General features: G+C 35.0%; 1 protein-coding gene and 1 pseudogene across 15 annotated transcripts in view; one reads left to right on the forward strand and one right to left on the reverse strand.

Moving 5' to 3' along the window:
- Positions 1-20,244, forward strand: part of Nrg4 (neuregulin 4) — a 205,220-nt gene that overhangs the window by 96,158 nt on the left and 88,818 nt on the right. The gene's annotated exons all lie outside the window — the stretch shown is intronic.
- LOC143394161 (non-histone chromosomal protein HMG-14 pseudogene) lies at positions 16,698-16,977 on the reverse strand (annotated as a pseudogene).

The following is a 20,244-nucleotide window of genomic DNA, read 5'->3' on the forward strand; positions in this document are numbered from 1 at the left end:
CATTCTGACAGGATTGAGATGAAATCTCAGTGTAGTTTTGATTTGCATTTCCCTAATTGCTAGAGATGCTGAACATTTTTCACATATTTGTTAACCATTTGTATTTCTTCTTTTGGGAAAGTTCTGTTTGTTTATTATCATTTATTAATTGGGTTGTTTTGTTATTTTTGGAGTTAAGATTTTTGAGTTCTTTATATATTCTGGATACTAATGGCCTATCTAAGAAGCCAGTGGCAAAGGTCTTCTCCCATTCTGTAGGCTCTTTCTTCATGATCTTGTTTCCCTTGCTGTGTAGAAGCTTTAATTTGATGCCATCCCATTTATAGGTTTTTAAATTTTATTTTTGTGCTTTAGGAGCCTTGTTAAGGAAGTCAGTTCCTCTGCTGATGTGTTGGAGTGTTGGGCCTACATTTTCTTCTAATAGTTGCAGAGTTTCTAGTCTAATTCCTAAGTCTTTGGTCCACTTTGAGTTGACTTTTGTGCAGGGGGAGAGATAGGGTTTCAATTTTATTCTATCTTTTCTCCAATGTATGTTTTTGGCACCTTTATCTAGTATGAGATAACTCTATTAATGTGGGTTTGTCTCTGTGTCTTCTCTTCTGTGGGTCTTATGTTCTGTTCTATGTCTGTTTTGTTGCCAATACCATGCTGTTTTTTCTTTTTTAACTATAAGTCTGTATTAAAATTTGAGGTCCAGTATTGTGGACCTCAAATCCCTCAAGTGCCTCCAGCACTTCTCTTTTGGCTCAGGCTTGCTTTGGCTATTCTATTTTTTTTCCAAACAAATTTTAGAACTGCTTTTTCTTGTTCTGTGAAGAATGTCGTTGTTATTTTGATGGGGATTACATTGAATCTGTGTAACACTTTGGGTAGTGTGACCATTTTGACAATATTAATTCTGACTACCCAAGAACATGAGAGATCTTTCCATTTTCTAAGATCTTCAATTTCTTTCTTGAGTCTTCTGTAGTTTTTGTTGTAGAGTTCCATTACCTCCTTCACTAGATTAATCCCCAAATTGTTTTTTTTTTTAAGATTATTGTGAATGGTATGGTTTTTCTAATTTGTTTTTCAGGAGATTTATTATTGGAATATAAGAAAGCAATTGATTTATATATGTTGCTCTTGTGTCCTGCTATTCTTTAAATTTGTTTATCAGCTCTAGAAATCCTCCAGTGGAGTTTTTTTGGAGTCTTCTAACGATAGGATTTTATTGTCAGCAAAGATAATTTGAATCTTTCTTTTCCCATTTGTATACCTTTAATTTCCTTCTCTTGCATGATTGCTCTGGCTAGACTTTCAAGTACTATATTGAATAGGAGTAATGAGAGTAGGAATCCTTGTCTTGTCCCTTGTGTCTTTATTCTACTTAGTCTTATGTAGTTAAGCATACATAAATTTTTTTTGAAAAACCAATTTGTTTAATAATCTGAAGAATTAGACTTCAAGCTCTTGTAATTAAAGCAAAAACTTTGCAATACTCAATGAAGTTAGCATATCTAGAGAATAAATGGCTTTGCCAAATATTGTGTGATCATGGTATTATCACAATCTGAAGTCTCCTGTGAGCTTGTGTGGTTCAGAATCTAATTACGTACATTGTGAAGGGCTCTTATCTCTCATAAACAGATACATATGGACTAGGCTTATAGAGATTAATATCTAAGCATTACAATTTATTAATTTACAATGAGGTATAACTGACACAGAAAGGAAGCCAGATTTGTAGTCAGAACATTGTTTAGTGGATATGGAAAAAACAAGAAAAACTATAAATTTGAACATATATCTCTAACTAGCCTGATGCATTGATTTCCATGACAGGTATAATTTTGCATAGAATTATAGTAATGTGAAGTCTTATGGCTATATCTGCCTCTCTACTTGATAATGCTTAAATAGATGAACATTGCTGGCAACTGCCTCTGTGCCTTTTATATCCCTGGATTTCCCTTACTGACCAACAACTTCTCAGATTAATGAGCTCTTTTTTTACATCTATTAATTCATATTTAGCCTGTCTCTGTTATTTAAAGTTACTTTGCTGTGTTTTGCTCTAATTCACTAACTTTATAATTCAATTTGAATTTGATAATTCTTTCTTTTAGTTCAGGTATTGGAGATTACATCCATTTCCCACTTACACTTAAATACACAATCTAAACATAGTTGGGGTATATTAAAAGTATATTCTTATGTTGCTTATTTTTCTTTTAGTGTCTGGGTTCTGACTTCAGGAATATTATTCTTATTGCCGATACATCATTCTTCTTTAGTCTGAGAGAAAGTACATATATTTAAAATCCTGTGGTTCCTTTTTTGATTGAACAATCATCAGTATAAGTTCTGATTAAAACCATTTGCTTTTTGTAAAACTGCAGAAGCTCATATCAGACATAACTCCTCACCTTTTTGAATGAAAATGATAAACTCTGTACAATTAGAAACTATACTATCTGAAAGCAACAGAGAGTAACTAAAAGTAGGAAGAAACAGAAAAGGAGTTGTCTTTGGAAAAAAAGGAATATCACTAGAAGCTGAGTGCTGTGGCGTACATTTGTGATCCTAGCTACTTTATGGACTGAGGTAGGAGGATTGCAAATTCTAGGCCAGCCTGAGAAACTTTGAAAGATTATGTCTCAAAATAAAATATAAAATGGCTCAGATACTTTCTACTGATTCCATATGAAAAATATAATTAAATCAGTGACATATCAAAGCAATGTTAAAAGATCAATATACTTGTAATAGGAAACTCAGTAGAAAAGAGAATACAACAGCAAAAACAATAAATTTAACCCAGAGACACATTACTATTTACAAACTCAGTGAAATACAAATTTTCAAGTTTAAGATTAGCAAAAACCAAGCAGACTTAGGTTCATTATAGTCAAATGGCAGGGGAAAAAGAAAAGATAGGACATATGGAAAGCAGTCAGAGGAAGTAACACATTACAGGGAAACAGCAATATGGGGGACAGCAGATTTCTTTTCAGAAACCAGGAAGACCAAAACATAGTAGAAGGACATAATTATAATTATAAAAGAATAAACAACTCTTGAGTCCAGAAACCCTGTTTTATAAAAAAATATACTTCAAGAATAAAATCAATAATAGTCACATTATTCATAACAGCTTAGTAGAAAAAAGCCAAATGATCAACTGATGAATGTATAGATGAAATGTAGTATATCTACACAATGGAATATTATTTGGCCATAAAAAAGTGAAGTACTATTAAATGCTGCAATGTAGATTATTCCTTGAAAACAGTATGCTAATTTAAAGAATCTATTTAAAAGTTATAGAGACAGAAATCAGATTAATACTGGTGTACAAAATAGGAGTTATTGTTCATGGGCAGAGTGTTACTTTTAGGGGGGTTGAAAACACTCTTAAATTAGATTGTGGAGATAACAACCTTGTCAGTATACTAAAATCATTGAATTATATACCTTGAATGGGTAAATTATTTGATATGTGAATTATATATCTCAATAAAGTTGTTTAAAATGGAGGCAATGTAAGGATATTTTTTAGATAAGAGAAAACAAAGACAACTCATTACCAGCAAACTATACTAGAAGACATGCAAAAGGAAAATCTCCAAGATGAGGGGAAACCTAAGACTACAGAAAGAAATAAAGAACACTTGGAAATAGTAAAAATGTCAAATAAAAGACTACTTACTAAGTCTTAACTTAGATAAAATACATAGACTGTTTAAACCAAAAATCACAACATTGTATTGTGGAGAATTATATTGTGTGTAGATACACTGCCCATGAACACTATGGAATAAAGGGAAATAAATGAAATAATGTGGTTGCAAGATTTCTGCATTGTATGTCAAGTGACACAACAGAAACCCTAAGTATACTGTAAAGTTAAGAATGCATATTGTTTTGTTGGTTTTGTTTAGGGGCAGTGAGGTTTATTTTGTTGTTGTTGTTGTTGTTCTTTGTGGGGTTTTTGGTGGGTAGGTTTCTGGAAATTTAACCCAGAGACACATTACTATTCAGTTATATCCCCAGGCCTTTTCATTTCTTATTCCAAGACAGGGTCTTTCTAAGTTTCTGAGGGTTTCATTAAGTTGTGGAGGCTGGGCTCAAACTTGCAATCCTCCTGACTCAGCTTCCTGAGTCACTTGGCTTATAGATGTGCACCACTGTGCCCATCAAGATTATATCTATTGTAAGCCCTTGAATAATCACTAAATATGTAATACAGAATTAGCTAAATGGTTCATAAATAAATTTGAATGAAATTCTAAAAAAAATATATCAAAGTTAACCTAATAAAAGGGGAAAAGGGGAACCTAGATACAGAAAAAGAGATGGCACAAAGAGAATGATTCAATGGTAGAGCAGCAGTATGCAGTCATGTCAGTTTTGTTAAGTGTAAATGGACTAAACATGCCTGCTAAGAGCCACAGCCAATTAATATGATGCATGGCATTTTTGATTGAAAGGTGATGCCAGCTAGCCATTGAGATGATATGATTATGTTAAAAATTACATTCATATGGATACCGGACTCCTGCTGTTTACCTTGGCCTGCTGCGGGACTCCTGGAGAGTTCCCATTGGTTGGGAAAGTGCAGTAGGAGGGAATTCCGGGGGAGGAACTTGCGCTGGGGTTCCGGGAGGAGACCGGCGGGGCACGTACGTGGTATTGGCGGTTATTTCAAAAATAAAGTTTGTTCCTGTTTGAGTGGCTCGTGATCTTGTGCCCAGCCAGACTGCGGCACATGCCAACTGAAAGACTTTGATAGATGCACACACACGCACACACATAGAAGGAAGAATGGGGAGAGAGAGAGTAGAGAGATCAGAAGGGAAAAGACTTTAATAAGACACAGTAAAAGATGCCAGTAAAAGGACAGGAAAAAATGTCATACTAGCAGCATAAGAAAGTGGGAGTGACTATATTAATATCAAATGAAGTAAATGGGGTTTCAAGGCAAAGCATTTGCCTAAGGTGAAGGAGATATTTCATGATAATAAAAGCCATTCATCAGGAAGATACAGCAATCATAAATGTGTATGTGCCTAATAAGAATTTTGAAATACATGAAATATTTGACAGGATCAAAGGGAGAAACATAAATTCACTAATGAAGATCATAATAGAATATCTGGAGAACCATTATTAACTACCTTGATCTAACTGATATTGATAGAACAGCTTTTATTCCAAAACCATGGAATGCATATCTTATTAAATATACATGTTACCTTCATCAAGATAGAGTTTATGCTGGGCCATAAAAGCCTCAGATTTCATGACTGAAATTTTATACAGCAAAGATAAATAAACCCAAACTAACCTCTCACCTGTTTCTGTAGGACATCAGTTAATAACGAGTTTTACATATGTAAATGATTTGCATTTGTAAATGGTTTTTAAAAGGATATTTTGTGACATGAAAGATTTTATGTAAAATTCAAATTTCAATGTTTACAAATAAAGTTTTCTATGTTCATTTACATATTGTCTGTACCTGCCTTCACTATAAGTTTGGTAGTTGGAAGAGAGACCAGGTGACCCAGAAAGCCTGAAATACTTACTCTTTGGCCCTTCTCTTTTATAGAAAACATTTCCTGACCCCTGCCATAGAATGTTCTCTTGCCAAAGTAAAATTATATAAGAAATGAGTGAAAATATGCTTAGGAAAATATTTGGAAATGAATATATTGAAAAGATTAACAGAATTTATAAAACCCCAGCAAGATTAAAAGAATATATTAGCCAGCATCTGGAATTTATAGATATCACTACAGATCCTACAGACATTAACAGGATTGTAATGGCAGTTTTACTTCCTGCCTCGATAATGTAGTTGGACTAGACTTGCTCTGCTGCTTTAAACATCTGTAAAAATGGGCAAATACATGAAACATCCTTTGGTAAATAACAGGTTTTTACCAGAATGGTAAACTCCCAGGATGTTCAGTTGAGAAGATTGATTCTTAAGTAGTAAAAGTAAAGTAGACCTAAAAGCTACTTCCATCTATCCTAGCAAAGCTTAAAAACAAGCTTAAAAGAATTAAATTGATTTACAAGTAACAACTGCATCCCAAAGTCAAGTCCAACACTCTTTAAAAGTAGACAAAAATATCCAGCACTCAAAAATATAAGACTTGCAATGCTCAGCAATTAATAAAATATTACTAGATACACAATCATACGGAAAATATGAATGGGAGAAAAAAATTAATAAGAACAGACCCAGAAATGTCAGCAATGATGGGATAAGCAAACAGGATTTAAAGAAATTACTGCAATAATTTAAAGGAAACCTGAACTTAGTAGAAGCTTTCTTGAAGCTAAAAGATACAATATCTGACATGAAAAATTAACTGAGCTTAACAGAAAGTGCAAAATAAGTGAATTGAAGATATAGCAACAGAAACTTAAAATACAGATGCTCTTCAACTGATGATGGAGTTACAACCTGATCAATCCATCATAAGTTGAAAATATTGGGGGCTGGGGATGTGGCTCAGTGGTAGTGCGCTTGCCTGGCATGCGTGCCACCTGGGTTCGATCCTCAGAACCATGTACAAAGATGTTGTGTCTGCCAAAAACTAAAAATAAATAAATAAATAAATATTTAAAAAATTCTCTCTCTCTCTAAAAAAAAAATATTGTAAGTTGAAATACACTTAATATACCTAATCTGCTGACCATCATTGATAGAATATATCTGTTGTTTACCTTTGTGATCATGTGGCTGACTTAAAGTTGGCACACTGCTGCTGCCAGCATCATGAGAAGTGTCACGTATCCTAGCCTGAGAAAATATCAAATTTGAAAGTACAGTTGCTGGGGCTGGGGCTGGGGCTGGGGCTCAGGCTCAGTGGTAGAGTGCTCACCTGGCACGCGTGAGGCACTGGGTTCAATTTTCAGCACCACATAAAAATAAAAAGTATTGTGTCTGCCCACAACTAAAAAAATACATAAAAAAGAAAATACAGTTTCTATAAAGTGCATATTGCTTTCATGCCATCATGAAGTTGAAAATGTGTAAGTCAAACCATTGTAAACTGGGGACATTCTGCTCAGATAGGAAAAAAAAAAACAAGAACAGAGCTCTTAGGGACCCATAAAATGATATCAGGAGGTCTGACATATATGTGATAAGGTAAAGAAAGTATATTTGAAGAAGTAATGGTCAAGAGTTAATAGATGGGCCAGTAGTAGTGGCGCATGCCTGTAATCCCAACGGCTCAGGAGACTGAGACAGGAGCATAGCTAGTTCAAAGTCAGCCTCAGCAAAAGTGAGGTGCTAAAAACAACTCAGTGAGACCCTGTCTCTTTTATATATATATTATATATATATATATATATATATATATATTATTTATATATATATATATATATATATAAATAAATAATAGGGATGGAGATATGGCTCAGTGGTCAAGTGCCCTTGAGTAGTTTAATCCCTGGTACCCAAACAAACAAAAAAAGTTGATGGGATATTTTACATCCTCTGACTTTTACAGACAAGCAATGGCTGAGAGCATTCATCATTATGCTATAAGAAATGATAAAGGAAGTTCATCAGTAAAGGTAAACTGAGATCAGGTGAAAATTTACATCTCCACAAAGGAATGAATGTTCAAAATTTTGAGAGCATCACAAATGGTGCTCTTCTACCTTAAGAAATTAGTGCAAGATTCTGTTTGGTACCTTCTGGGATAAATTTTTGTCATGAGTCTCTTCCCTCAAGGAATCTGTGCTCTCATCTGTGATCTGATTCCTGATATATCTTTCCACCTGACTACTTCTGTTAAAAGGATACAGATTCGTTGATTCACATGAGAGCTAATATCCCTAGTTGTCTCCTTGACATCTTATATATTGTACCATTTACGATCAATGTCTAGTGTGTGATACAGACCATAAGCAGTTCTCCATTCAGCTAAGACCTACTTTTGTTGTCAAGAGATCAGGATATTTCACATCCTGAGGAACTTTTGTTACCTCTGAACTCTGTGAAATGTTTCAACATAAAAGTGAGGAAGTTAGGAGTTGTAAGAGTCACCTTTGAGGCTGGCACCATCTTTGACACATGCTGTATTTGTAGAACTTCTTTCATCTAGCTGTTGAATCTTCACAAATTGTGAAAAGGTTTGTTCACATCTTGAACTGCCTTGGTATTCAGATAATGTCAAGATAAATGTTCTATGTCTGAAACTACTCAGTAGTGGAAACACTCTTTGGGAACTTCAGAACACTTGTCTCTATGACTGTGGCCATTCAGGCCTGCTTTCTATATGGAAGTCACAGTTGTATCAAATTCACATGTCTTCCTGCTTTGATTGTTGAAGAACCTCGATGTTTGAATGTCATAGATGTCAGTGCCTTGATAGCATTACCAGGATTATTGGGAGCCTGGATAATATGCACCTCAAGGCTCCCTACTGGAAACAGATCTTAGAGCTCTTTCTCTGAACAATTGGCAAGAGTTGCTCTTTGCATCGGATTCTGCAGTGTGGTATTCAGTTGGCATGATTATCTGTATTCTGGAACAGCCATTTTTAGTGGGTTCTATTGCTTCATGGAAGTAAAAATGGATTTTGGAAAATCCATCTATAGACCATCTATAGACCATCTAAAAATATGTATCCAGACTCTCTTTTGACTTGAACTTCCATCCAATGTGAAGTCCAGAATTTGTGGGTAATTGATAGTTTTATCCAGCAGGTTCACATTTGGGTCCTCATGGCACAACAACGAATATGCTATCATACTAGTTATATTAGCCACCACCACTATCCTTTGTGTCTTATTCTGTATAAGCTGATGTATGAGAACTCTATAGACTGGGTGACTTAAACATCAAAAATTTATTTCTAACAGTTTTGAAGCCTGGGAATTCCATGGTGAAGGTACTAGCTGATTTGGTTCTTGGGAAAGTTTGCAGATGAACTGTTACCTGCTGTATACTTATATGGCAGAGAGAAAGACAGAGTGCACTCCAGAGTCTCTTGTGAGGACACTGATCCCATCCTGAGGGATCTACTCTGGTGATCTAATCAACTCCCAAAGACCAAACTTTCTAATACCATAATAGTGAAGGTAAGGATGTCAGCATATGAATTTTGAAGGGTCACAAACAGTTGATCCATAACACTCCCAGTATACAGTAGTAGAACAGGAATTGGATAATAATAAACAGGGAAAATAATAAACATAAAATAATCACTGGTCTATAATAGTGATCATATTACCTTTAACAATAATTGTGAAACCTCCTTGCTCCAAAGCAAAGAAAAATCCTTGGTTAGCCACTCTGGCAGCTTTTCTGGGAGGAGCTTTCAGTCCACTGACCTTCATAGCCCCTGGCTCTTTCCTCTTATGGTCTTCCTTAGTTATTTTCTTCCAAAGCCAAAACTGAGGTAGTCATTGAAAAGTACAACCTCCTTGGGGACTCGGAGCACTTACTGCTGTTGCTTTTGGATTTGAGCAGACTTTGCAGGCCAGAGTTATGGTTTCTTTGGCTGTGCAATTTGCTCAAAAACCAGTAGACTAGATATCTCCCTATTTCCACTTAGTTTCATATGCAAGCAGCCACAGCTAAAGTTCTAATATAAAAAGTTTTTAAACTTAAAGACTTAGCTCTTTCACCTCAATGTCTCTGGTCTCATCCACCCTTCCCTTCCAACTCCATGGCAGTTAAGTTAAGGCCATCTGAAACTATGGGTTTGGTTTAGAAAGGCCATGTCCTTAATCTGATTTTTGCCTCTAAGCTAGCTACCATTGTCTGGCAAAGATATGAATAGAAAAAAGCTTGGGACAGTTTTATGTCAAGTTATGATTATCCCTTAGCAACTATCTCTTACCACTGCTTCAGTGTTGGTTACAGAAGCTGCTGATATTTTAAAAGTTGGTAATAGGTTCACGTGGTCCGAAACTTAAGCAATAGTGAAAGGATACAATGAAAATGGTTTCTACCCTTCACTGAGAGCGTCTGTTTTCTACTCAACTCCCACTATTCAGTTTTTGAATGTAGTTCTTATCTTCTAACATGTTTATGTGTATTAGTCATCTACTAATAATGGGAGTATGTTCTAAGAAATGTGTTGTTGTATGATTTCATCATTGTGCCAACATCATGGGGTACAATTACACAAACCCGTAATGGTACAGGTCAGTCCCTGTAACACAAACCTGGAAGGTACAGGTCAGTCCCTCAATGTGGCCTCTTTGTGTAGTCAAGAGATGTTGTAAACAGGTGTACAAGCCTATCACTGGCATACCACAGCATATTGTTTCACAGAAAACTTACATTTTTTACAAATAGGATTACACTAAAATAATGATGAAAAGTATTGTATGATAATTACATAAATAAGTAACAGAGTTTATCATTGTAAGTATTAGGTACTATACATATTTGTATGTGTTATACTTTTGGGCAATGCAGTAAGGTTTGATTACATCCACATGACCACAGACATGAGTAATGTTTGTGTTACAACATTATGATAGCCTCATGTGGCACATAAACATATAAGCTGATAACAGCCTGAAATCTTATCTTCTATCCATTTTTACACTGTTTTCTACCTTGCCGTTTTCACTTTGTAATATGTTTTAGAGATCTTTCAATGTCAATACATAGAGTATTTTGTTATATCTGCATAGTATTAAATTTTATGCAGATACTATGATGTATTTGTAAATTTTTTTGTTCTTTTTAGTTGTACATGACAATAGAATGTATTTTTATACATCATACGTTCATGGAGTATAACTTCCCATCCATGTGGTTGTACATGATGTGGAATTACTCATATATGAATATAGGATAGTAATGTCCTACTGTCTTTCCCTTTCCCATCCACCTGCTTTGCCCTGTTCCCTTCTGTCCAATTTGGTAAGCCTACACTCCTCCCTTCCCACTCAACCTATTGTGTGTTAGCATCCAAATATCAGAGAGAATATTCAATCTATGATTTGGGGGATTGGCTTATTTCACTTAGCATAATTGCCTCCAGTTCCATTGATTTATAGGAAAGTGCAATAATTTCATTTCTCTTTATGGCTGAGTAATAGTCCACTGTATATATGTACCACATTTTCTTTATTCATTCATCTGTTGAAGGGCACCTAGGTTGGTTCCATAGCTTGGCTATTGTGAATTGAGCTGGTGTGAACTTTGATGTGGCTGTGTCACTAAAGCTTACTGACTTTAAGTCCCTTGGGTGTATGTCAAGGAGTGGGATAACTGGATCATTCTAAGTTTTCTGAGGAATCTCTATACAGTTTTCCAGAATGGTTGCACCAATTTGTAGTCCCACTAGCGATGATTGAGCATACCTTTTTCCACACATCCTCACCAACATTTATTGTTAATTATGTTCTTGATAATTGCCATTCTGACTGGAGTGAAATGAAACTCAGTATAGTTTTAGTTTGCATTTTTCTAATTGAACATTCTTTTCATATATTTGTTGGGCTTTTTTTTTTGGTGTTAAGCTTTTTGAGTTTTTTATATACCTTAGATATTACTGTTCTATCTGAGATGCAGGTGGCAAAAATTTTCTCCCATTCTGTAGCTCTTTCTTCATGTTCTTGATTGTTTCCTTTGCTGTGAAGAGCTTTTTAGTTTGATATGAACCCATTTGTTGAGTCTTGATTTCACTTCTCTGCTTTCAAAGTCTTGTTGAAGAATTTGGTTCCTAAGCTGACATGATGAAGATTTGGGCCAATTTTTTCTTCTGATAGGTACAGGGTCTCTGGTCTAATGCCTAAGTCCTTGATCCACTTAGAGTTGAATCTTGTGCAGGGTGAAAGATAGGAGTCTAATTTCATTTTATTACATATCGATTTCCAGTTTCCCCAGCAACATTTGTTGAAGAGGCTATAATTTCTTCAGTATATGTTTATGGTGCCTTTGTCTAGTATGAGATAACTGTATTTATGTGGGTTTTCCTCTGTGTTTCAACTCTGTACTATTGGTCTTCATGTCTGTTTGGGTGCCAATACCATGCCATTTTTGTTACTCTAGTAATGTAACATAATAAGGTTTGGTATTATGATGCCTCCTGCTTCACTCTTCTTGCTAAGGATTGCTTTGGCTATTCTAGGTCCCATTTTTTTTCAAATGAATGTCATGATTGCTTTTTCTATTTCAGTGAATAGTGTCATCGGGACCTTAATAGGAATAAGTTAATAGGAATTGCATTACATCTGTATATCACTTTTCATAGTATGGACATTTTGACAATATTAATTCTGCCTATCCAAGAACATGGGGGATCATTCCATCTTCTAAAGTTTTCAATTTTCTTTCTTTTGTGTTCTGTAGTTTTCATTGTAGAGGTCTTTTACCTCTATTGTTAGATTGATTCCCAAATGTTTTATTTTCTTTGAGGCTATTATGAAAGGGATAGTTTTCCTAATTTCTCTTTCATTTGATTCATCACTGATGTACAGGAATAAAATTGATTTATGGGTGTTAATTTTATATGCTGCTGCTTTGCTGAATTCTTTTATGAGTTCTTAAAGTTTTCTGGTGGAGTTTTTTGGGGTCTTCTAAATATAGAATCATGTTGTTGGCAAATAGGGGTAGTTTTCTTCTTTTCATATTTATATCTCTTTAATTTCTTTCTTCTGTCTAAGTGCTCTGGCTAGAGTTTCCAGGACTATGTTGAATAGAAATAGTGAAAGAGGGGGCTGGGGATATGGCTCAGAGGGTATAGTGCTTGCCTCACATACACAAGGCCCTGAGTTCAATCCCCAGCACCACACACACACACACACACACACACACACACACACACACAAAAGGAGTAGTGAAAGAGGGTATCCCTGTGTTGTTCCAATTTTTAGAGGGAATGCTTCTAATTTTTTTCCATTTATAATGATGCTGGCCTTGGGTTTAGCATATATAGCTTTTACAATGTTAAGATATGTTTCTAACTAGTTTATCCCTAGTTTTTCTAGTGTTTTGAACATGAAGGTATGCTGTGTTTTGTCAAATGCCTTTTCTGCATCTATTGAGATTATCCTATGATTCTTGTTTTTATGTATATTAATATGATGTTTATTGATTTCCATATCTTGAACCAACCCTGCATCCCTAGGATGAACCCCACTTGATTGTGGTGCACTACCTTCTTAATATGTTTTTGTATGCAATTTACCAATGTTTTATTAAGAATTTTTGCATCTATGTTCATCAGGGACATTGGTCTAAAATATTCTTTCCTTGTGCCTCTTTGTCTGGTTTTGGTATAGGGTTATACTAGCTTCATAGATGAGTTTGGAAGGATTCCCTCCTTTTCTATTTCATAGATAATTGGTGTTAGTTCTTCTTTGATGGTCTGGTAGAACTCAGCTGTGAAATCTGTCTGGTCCTGGGCTTTTCTTTGTTGGTAGGCTTTTAATGGCATCTTCAATTTCCTTGCTTTAAATGGATCTGTTTAAATTTTCTACATCCACTTGATTTAATTTGGTAGATCATATATCTCTAGAAATTTGTCGATGTCTTCAAGATTTTCTATTTTGTTGGAGTATAAATTTGCAAAATAGTTTCTGATTATCATCTGTATTTCAGTATTGTCCATTGTGGTATTTCCTTTTTCATCACAAATTTTACTAATTTGAGTTTTCTCTTTCTCTTTGTTAGGTTGGCTAAGTGTTTATTATTTCTAGTGATTTTTTTTCAAAGAACCAATTTTTTGTTTTGTTGAATATTTAGATTATTTCTTTTGTTTTGATTTCATTGACTTCAGCTCTGATTTTAATTATCTCCTGTCTTCTACTGCTTTTGGTGTTGATTTGTTCATCTTTTTCTGTGGTTTTGAGATGTAATGATAGGTTATTTATTTGTTGATTTTCTATTCTTTTAATGAATGAGCTCCATATAGTAAACCTTTATAGTGTCCCAGAGATTTTGATATGTTGTATCACTATTCTCACTTACATTTAAGTATCTTTTTATTTCATTTCTGATTTCTTCTGCTACCTATTCATCATTCAGTAGCATATTAGTTAGTCTCCAGATGTTAGAGTAGCTTCTATTTTTTATTCTATCATTGATTTTTAATTTCATTCCATTATGCTCTGATAGGATACAAGGTATTATCTCTATTTTCTCTATTTGCTAAGAGTTGCTTTGTGGCCTAAGATATGGTTTATTTTAGAGAAGGATTCATGTGCTGAGAAGAAAGTATATTCAGTCATTAATGGATGAAAAATTCTATATATGTCTGTTAAGTCTAAATTATTAATTATATTTTTTAATTCTATTGCTCTTTATTTGGTTTTTGTTTGAGGATCTATCCAGTGGTAAGAGAGGTATGTTAAAGTCACCCAGTATTGTTGTGTTGTGGTCTGTTGCTTCAACTATCAACACTTATTGATAAGGGTTTGTTTGATGTATATAGGTTGCTCCATCTTTGGGGGCATAAGTATTTGTAATTGTTATGTCTTGTTGATGTATAATTCCCTTAAGCACTATGAAATGTTCTTCTTTGTCCCTTCTGATTAACTTTGGCTTGAAGTCAACTTTATCTGACATGAGAATAGAAACCCCTGCTTGTCTGTTTGTTTTTAAATTGATTTTTTAAATAAATAAATGACAGTGGAATGCATTACAATTCTTATTACACATATACGGCACAACTTTTCATATCTCTGTTTGTATATAAAGTATGCTGACACCAATTCATGTCTTCATACATGTACTTTGGATAATGGTGTCCATCACATTCCACCATCCTTGCTAATCCTCTGCCTCCTCCCTTTCCCTCCCTCCCCTCTTCCCTATCTAGAATTCATCTATTCCTCCCATTCTCCACCTCCCTACCCCACTATGAGTCAGCCTCCTTATATCAGAAAAAACATTCGGCATTTGTTTTTTGGGGATTGGCTAACTTCACTTAGCATTATCATCTCCAACGCCATCCATTTATCTGCAAATGCCATGATTTTATTCTCTTTTATTGCTAAGTAAAATTCCATTGTGTATATATGCCACTTTTTTTTTATCCATTCATCCACTGAAGGGCATCTAGGTTGGCTTCACAGTTTAGCTATTGTGAATTGTGCTGCTATAAACATTGATGTGGCTGTGTCCCTGTAGTATGCTGTTTTTAAGTCTGTTGGGTAGAGACGGAGGAGAGGGATAGCTGGGTCAAATGGTGATTCCATTCCCAGCTTTTCAAGGAATCTCCATACTGCTTTCCATATTGGCTGCACCAACTTGTAGTCCTGCTAGCAATGTATGAGTGTACCTTTTCCCCACATCCTCGCCAACACTTATTGTTGTTTGTCTTCATAATAGCTGCCATTCTGACTGAAGTGAGATGATATCTTAAAGTAGTTTGATTTGCATTTCTTTAATTACAAGAGATAATGAATATTTTTTCATATATTTGTTGATTGGTTGTATATCCTCTTCTGAGAAATGTCTGTCCAGGTCCTTGGCCTATTTGTTGACTGGGTTATTTGTTGTTGTTTTTTTGTTTGTTTGTTTGTTTGTTTGTTTGTTTTTTGGTGTTTAGCTTTTGAAGTTCTTTATATACCCTAAAGATTAGTGCTCTAGGGAGCATGGGAGGAATAGACGAACTCTAGATAGGGCAGAGGGGTGGGAGGGGAAAGGAGGGGGCAGGGGGTTAGCAATGATGGTGGAATGTGATGGACATCATTATCTAAAGTACATGTATGAAGACATGAATTGATGTGAATATGCTTTATATACAAACAGAGATATGAAAAATATGTGTAATAAGAATTGTGATGCATTCCGCTATTATGTATTTAAAAAATAAAAGCAATTAAAAAAAGAGAGAGATTAGTGCTCTATCTGATGTATGAGGGGTAAAAATTCGCTCCCAGGATGTAGGCTCTCTGTTCACCTCACAGATTGTTTCTTTTGCTGAGAAGAAACTTTTTTTTTCGTGTTTGAGATTTTATTGGCTGTATTGAGAAACAGTACACAGACATTTCACTTTGTACACAATTCTTAACATGCGTACCGGAAATCTAAAAAGCCTTATACTGTGATTCTTTTTCAGTTATTCCAGTGACTTTCCAGCTTTTAATTTGAAGTCAATTTTTTCTTAATATAATATCAAGTACCAGTATCTTTGAATGTTGTTGTTACTTAGGTCCCACTAATTCAAAACTTTGTCACACACAACATACCCAAATTTTTCATCTTTCACAGCACATTAAAAATATTAGGAAAACTAGATTTCCACAACCAAAGATGTTACAGAGTACATACGATTCTGACAGCAATGATCCAGTAGTGGTCTTCTTTAGGAAACAATTCTACTAAAAAACACAGGAATAGAAGTAATTTACAATATTCAAGATATTAAATGCAATACTGTGACTCCAAACTTCCATTTAATATGCTTGGTATTGTAGGATATAAAACTAACCCCCTACCTATGGAATGTTAAGCTGACACCAAAGACAGTCCAAGCCTCCCATAATTCAATATCCCACTATTTTCTGGTTGTACCCCAAAATAAGCAACCAGCAAATGATTTCACTTCTAAAAAAAACATTTACACTTAAAAAAATGGGATGAGGTGGGATTCCCTCCTTTTAAAAAATGTTTCTAGAGCTACTAAAAAACTTGCATTTACAAAATAGTTGATAAAAATATTCCTCTGGACTGTACAAGAAGGGAGATGGGACCACTGAAAAGACATGGTATATGATTAATCAGACTTGGCTTCTTTCTCTTCTGCTTCATCAGAGGCTGGACTCTTCTGCAGGTAAATCTTCTTTAGTTTCTTAGGTAGCGACGTCAGCCTGTTTTCCCTTTGCTCCCCTTTTCCCTTTTTGAACTTTTTTGTCTGATCATTTATCCTTGCCGGCCGCCTTCCGGGGCTTAGCGTCTGCCTTGGCAGGAGCAGGCTTAGCCGACAGGGGGGCCGACCTGGGTTTGGGCTCCTCCTTCGCCGCACCTTTAGCTGAGCTGACCTTCCTCTGGGGCATCCTGGCGATGCGCAGGGCACATGCAAGTGCTGCGAGCTGAGGCGCGCCCAAGCCTTCCGAAGCTCTGAGAAGAAACTTTTTAATTTGATTTCACCCCATTTATTGATTCTTGATTTTAGTTCTTGCTCTATAGGAGTCTTATTAAGGAAGTTGGGGCCTAATGCCATATGATGAAGATTAGGTTCTACATTTTCTTCTATTAGACGCAGAGTCTATGGTTTAATTCTTAGGTCCTTGATCCACTTTGAGTTGAGTTTTGTGCATGGTAAGAGATAGGAGTTTGATTTCATGTTTTTGCATATGGATTTCCCATTTTCCCAGCACCATTTGTTGAAGATGCTATCTTTTCTCCAATGTGTGTTTTTGGCACCTTTGTCTAATATAAGATAATTGTAATTTTATGGATCAGTCTCTTTGTCTTCTATTCTGTACCATTGGTCTACTAGTCTGTTTTGGTGCCAATACCATGCTGTTTTTGTTACTATTGCTCTGTAGTATAGTTTAAGGTCTGGTATAGTGATGCCACCTGCTTCCCTCTTCCTGCTAAGGATTGCTTTAGCTATTCTAGGTGTCTTATTTTTCCAGATGAATTTCATGACTGCTTTTTCTATTTCTATGAGGAATGTCATTGCATTGTGATTGGACTTGCATTAAATCTGTAGAGTGCTTTTGGTAGTATGTTCATTTTGATAATATTAATTCTGCCTATCCAAGAGCAAGGTAGATCTTTCCATCTTCTAAGGTCTTCTTTGATTTCTTTCTTTAGAGTTCTGTAGTTTTCATTGTATAGATCTTTCACCTCTTTCATTAAGTTGATTCCCAAGTATCTTTTTTTTTTTGAAGTTATTGTAAATGGGGTAATTTTCTTATTTCCTTCTCAGAGGACTTGTCACTGATATACAGAAATACCTTTGATTTCTGGGTGTTGATTTTATATCCTGCTACTTTGGTGAATTCATTTACTAGTTCTAGAAGCTTTCTGGTGGAGCTTTTTGGGTCTTCTAGGTATAGAATCATATCGTCAGCAAATAGTGATAATTTAAGTTCTTCTTTTCCTATACATATCCCTTTAATTTCTTTTGTCTGTTTAATTACTCTGGCCAGTGTTTCAAGAACTATGTTGAATAGAAGTGGTGAAAGAGGGCATCCCTGTCTTGCTCCAGTTTTTAGAGGGAATGCCTTTAATTTTTCTCCATTTAGAATGATATTGACCTGAGGCTTGGCATAGATAGCCTTTACGATGTTGAGATATATTCCTGTTATCCCTAGTTTTTCTAGTGTTTTGAACATGAAGGGGTGCTGTATTTTGTCAAATGCTTTTTCTGCATCTATTGAGATGATCATATGAATCTTACCTTTGCGTCTATTGATGTAATGAATTATAATTATTGATTTCCAAATGTTGAACCAACCTTGCATCCCTGGGATGAATCCCACTTGATCATGGTGCACAATCTTTTTGATATGTTTTTGTATTCTATTTGCCAGAATTTTATTGAGAATTTTTTCATCTATTTTTTATTAGAGATATTGGTCTGAAGTTTTCTTTCTTTGATGTGGCTTTGCTTGGTTTTGGGATCAGGGTGATATTGGCCTCATAGAATGAGTTTGGAAGTGCTGCCTCTTTTTCTATTTTCTGAAATAAGTTGTAATAAGAGTATTGGTATTAGTTCTTCTTTAAAGGTCTTGTATAACTCGGCTGTGTATCCATCTGGTCCTGGGATATTCTTGGTTGGTAGGCTTCTGATGGCATCTTCTATTTCATCACTTGATATTGGTCTGTTTAAATTGTGTATATCTTCCTGATTCAATCTGGGCAAATCATATGACTTAAGAAATTTGTCGATGCCTTCAACATCTTCTATTTTATTGGAGTATAAGATTTCAAAATAATTTCTAATTATCCTCTGTATTTCTGTAGTGTCTTTTTTCATCACATATAATGGTAATTTGAGTTTTCTCTCTCCTCTTCATTAGCATAATTAAGGGTCTGCAATTTTATTTATTTTTTCAAAGAACCAACTTTTAGTTTTGCAATTTTTTCAATTGTTTCTTTTGTTTCAATTTCATCTCTAATTTAAATTACTTCTTGCCTTCTACTGCTTTTGCTGCTGATTTTTCCTTCTTTTTCTAGGGCTTTGAGATGTAGTGTAAGGTCATTTATTTGTTGACTTTTTCTTCTTTTAAGGAATGAACTCTGTGCAATGAATTTCCCTCTTAGTACTTAGTGTCCCCGAGATTTCAATATGTTGTGTCTATGTTCTTATTTACCTCTAGGAATTTTTTAATCTCCTCCTTGATGTCTTCTGTAAACCATTGTTCATTCAGTAGCATATTGTTTAGTCTCCAGGTAATGGAGAAATTTTTATTTTTTATTTTGTCATTGATTTCCAATGTCATTCCATTATGATCTGATAAAATGAGTGGTAGTATCTCTACTTTTTTGTATTTGCTAAGAGTTGCTTTGTGGCATATTATACGGTCTGTTTTAGAGAAGGATCCATCTGCTGCTGAGAAGAAAGTGTATCCACTTGATGCAGGTTGAAATCTTCTACATATGTCAGTTAAGTCTGTTATTGATTGTATTATTGAGTTCTATAGTTTCTTTATTCAACTTTTGTTTGGAAGAGCTATCCAGTGGTGAGAGAGGTGTGTTAAAGTCACCTCAGATTATTGTGTTGTGCTCAATTTGACTCTTGAACTTGAGAAGAATTTGTTTGATGAACATAGCTGCACCATTGTTTGGGGTATATATGACTGTCATGTCTTGTTGGTGTATGGTTTCCTTGATCAGTATATAATGTCCATCTTTATCCCTTTTGATTTACTTTGGCTTGAAAGTCTACTTTATTTGATATGAGGATGGAAACCCCTGCTTGCTTCCACAGTCCATGTGAGTGGTATGATTTTTCCTAACCTGTGTATATATTTTCAATATACAATCTGTGTATATATTTTCCTATCAGATGAGTCTCCAGTAGGCAGCAGGTTGTTGAGTCTTTTTTTTTAATCCAGTCTGCTAGCCTATGTTTTTTGATTGGTGAGTTTAAGCCATTAACATTCAGGGTTATTATTGAGACATGGTTTGTATTTCCAGCCATATTTGTTTATTTTTATTATTTAACTTGACTTGATTTTCTTCTTTGATTAGTTTTTTCTTTAGGGTACTACCTCCCTCTGCTGATTTTCATTATTGTTTTTCATTTCCTCTTCATGGAATATTTTGCCAAGGATGTTTTGTAGTGTAGGTTCTCTAGATATAAATTC

This window comes from Callospermophilus lateralis, chromosome 3, assembly GCF_048772815.1.
Source record: "Callospermophilus lateralis isolate mCalLat2 chromosome 3, mCalLat2.hap1, whole genome shotgun sequence".
Taxonomy (NCBI): domain Eukaryota; kingdom Metazoa; phylum Chordata; class Mammalia; order Rodentia; family Sciuridae; genus Callospermophilus; species Callospermophilus lateralis.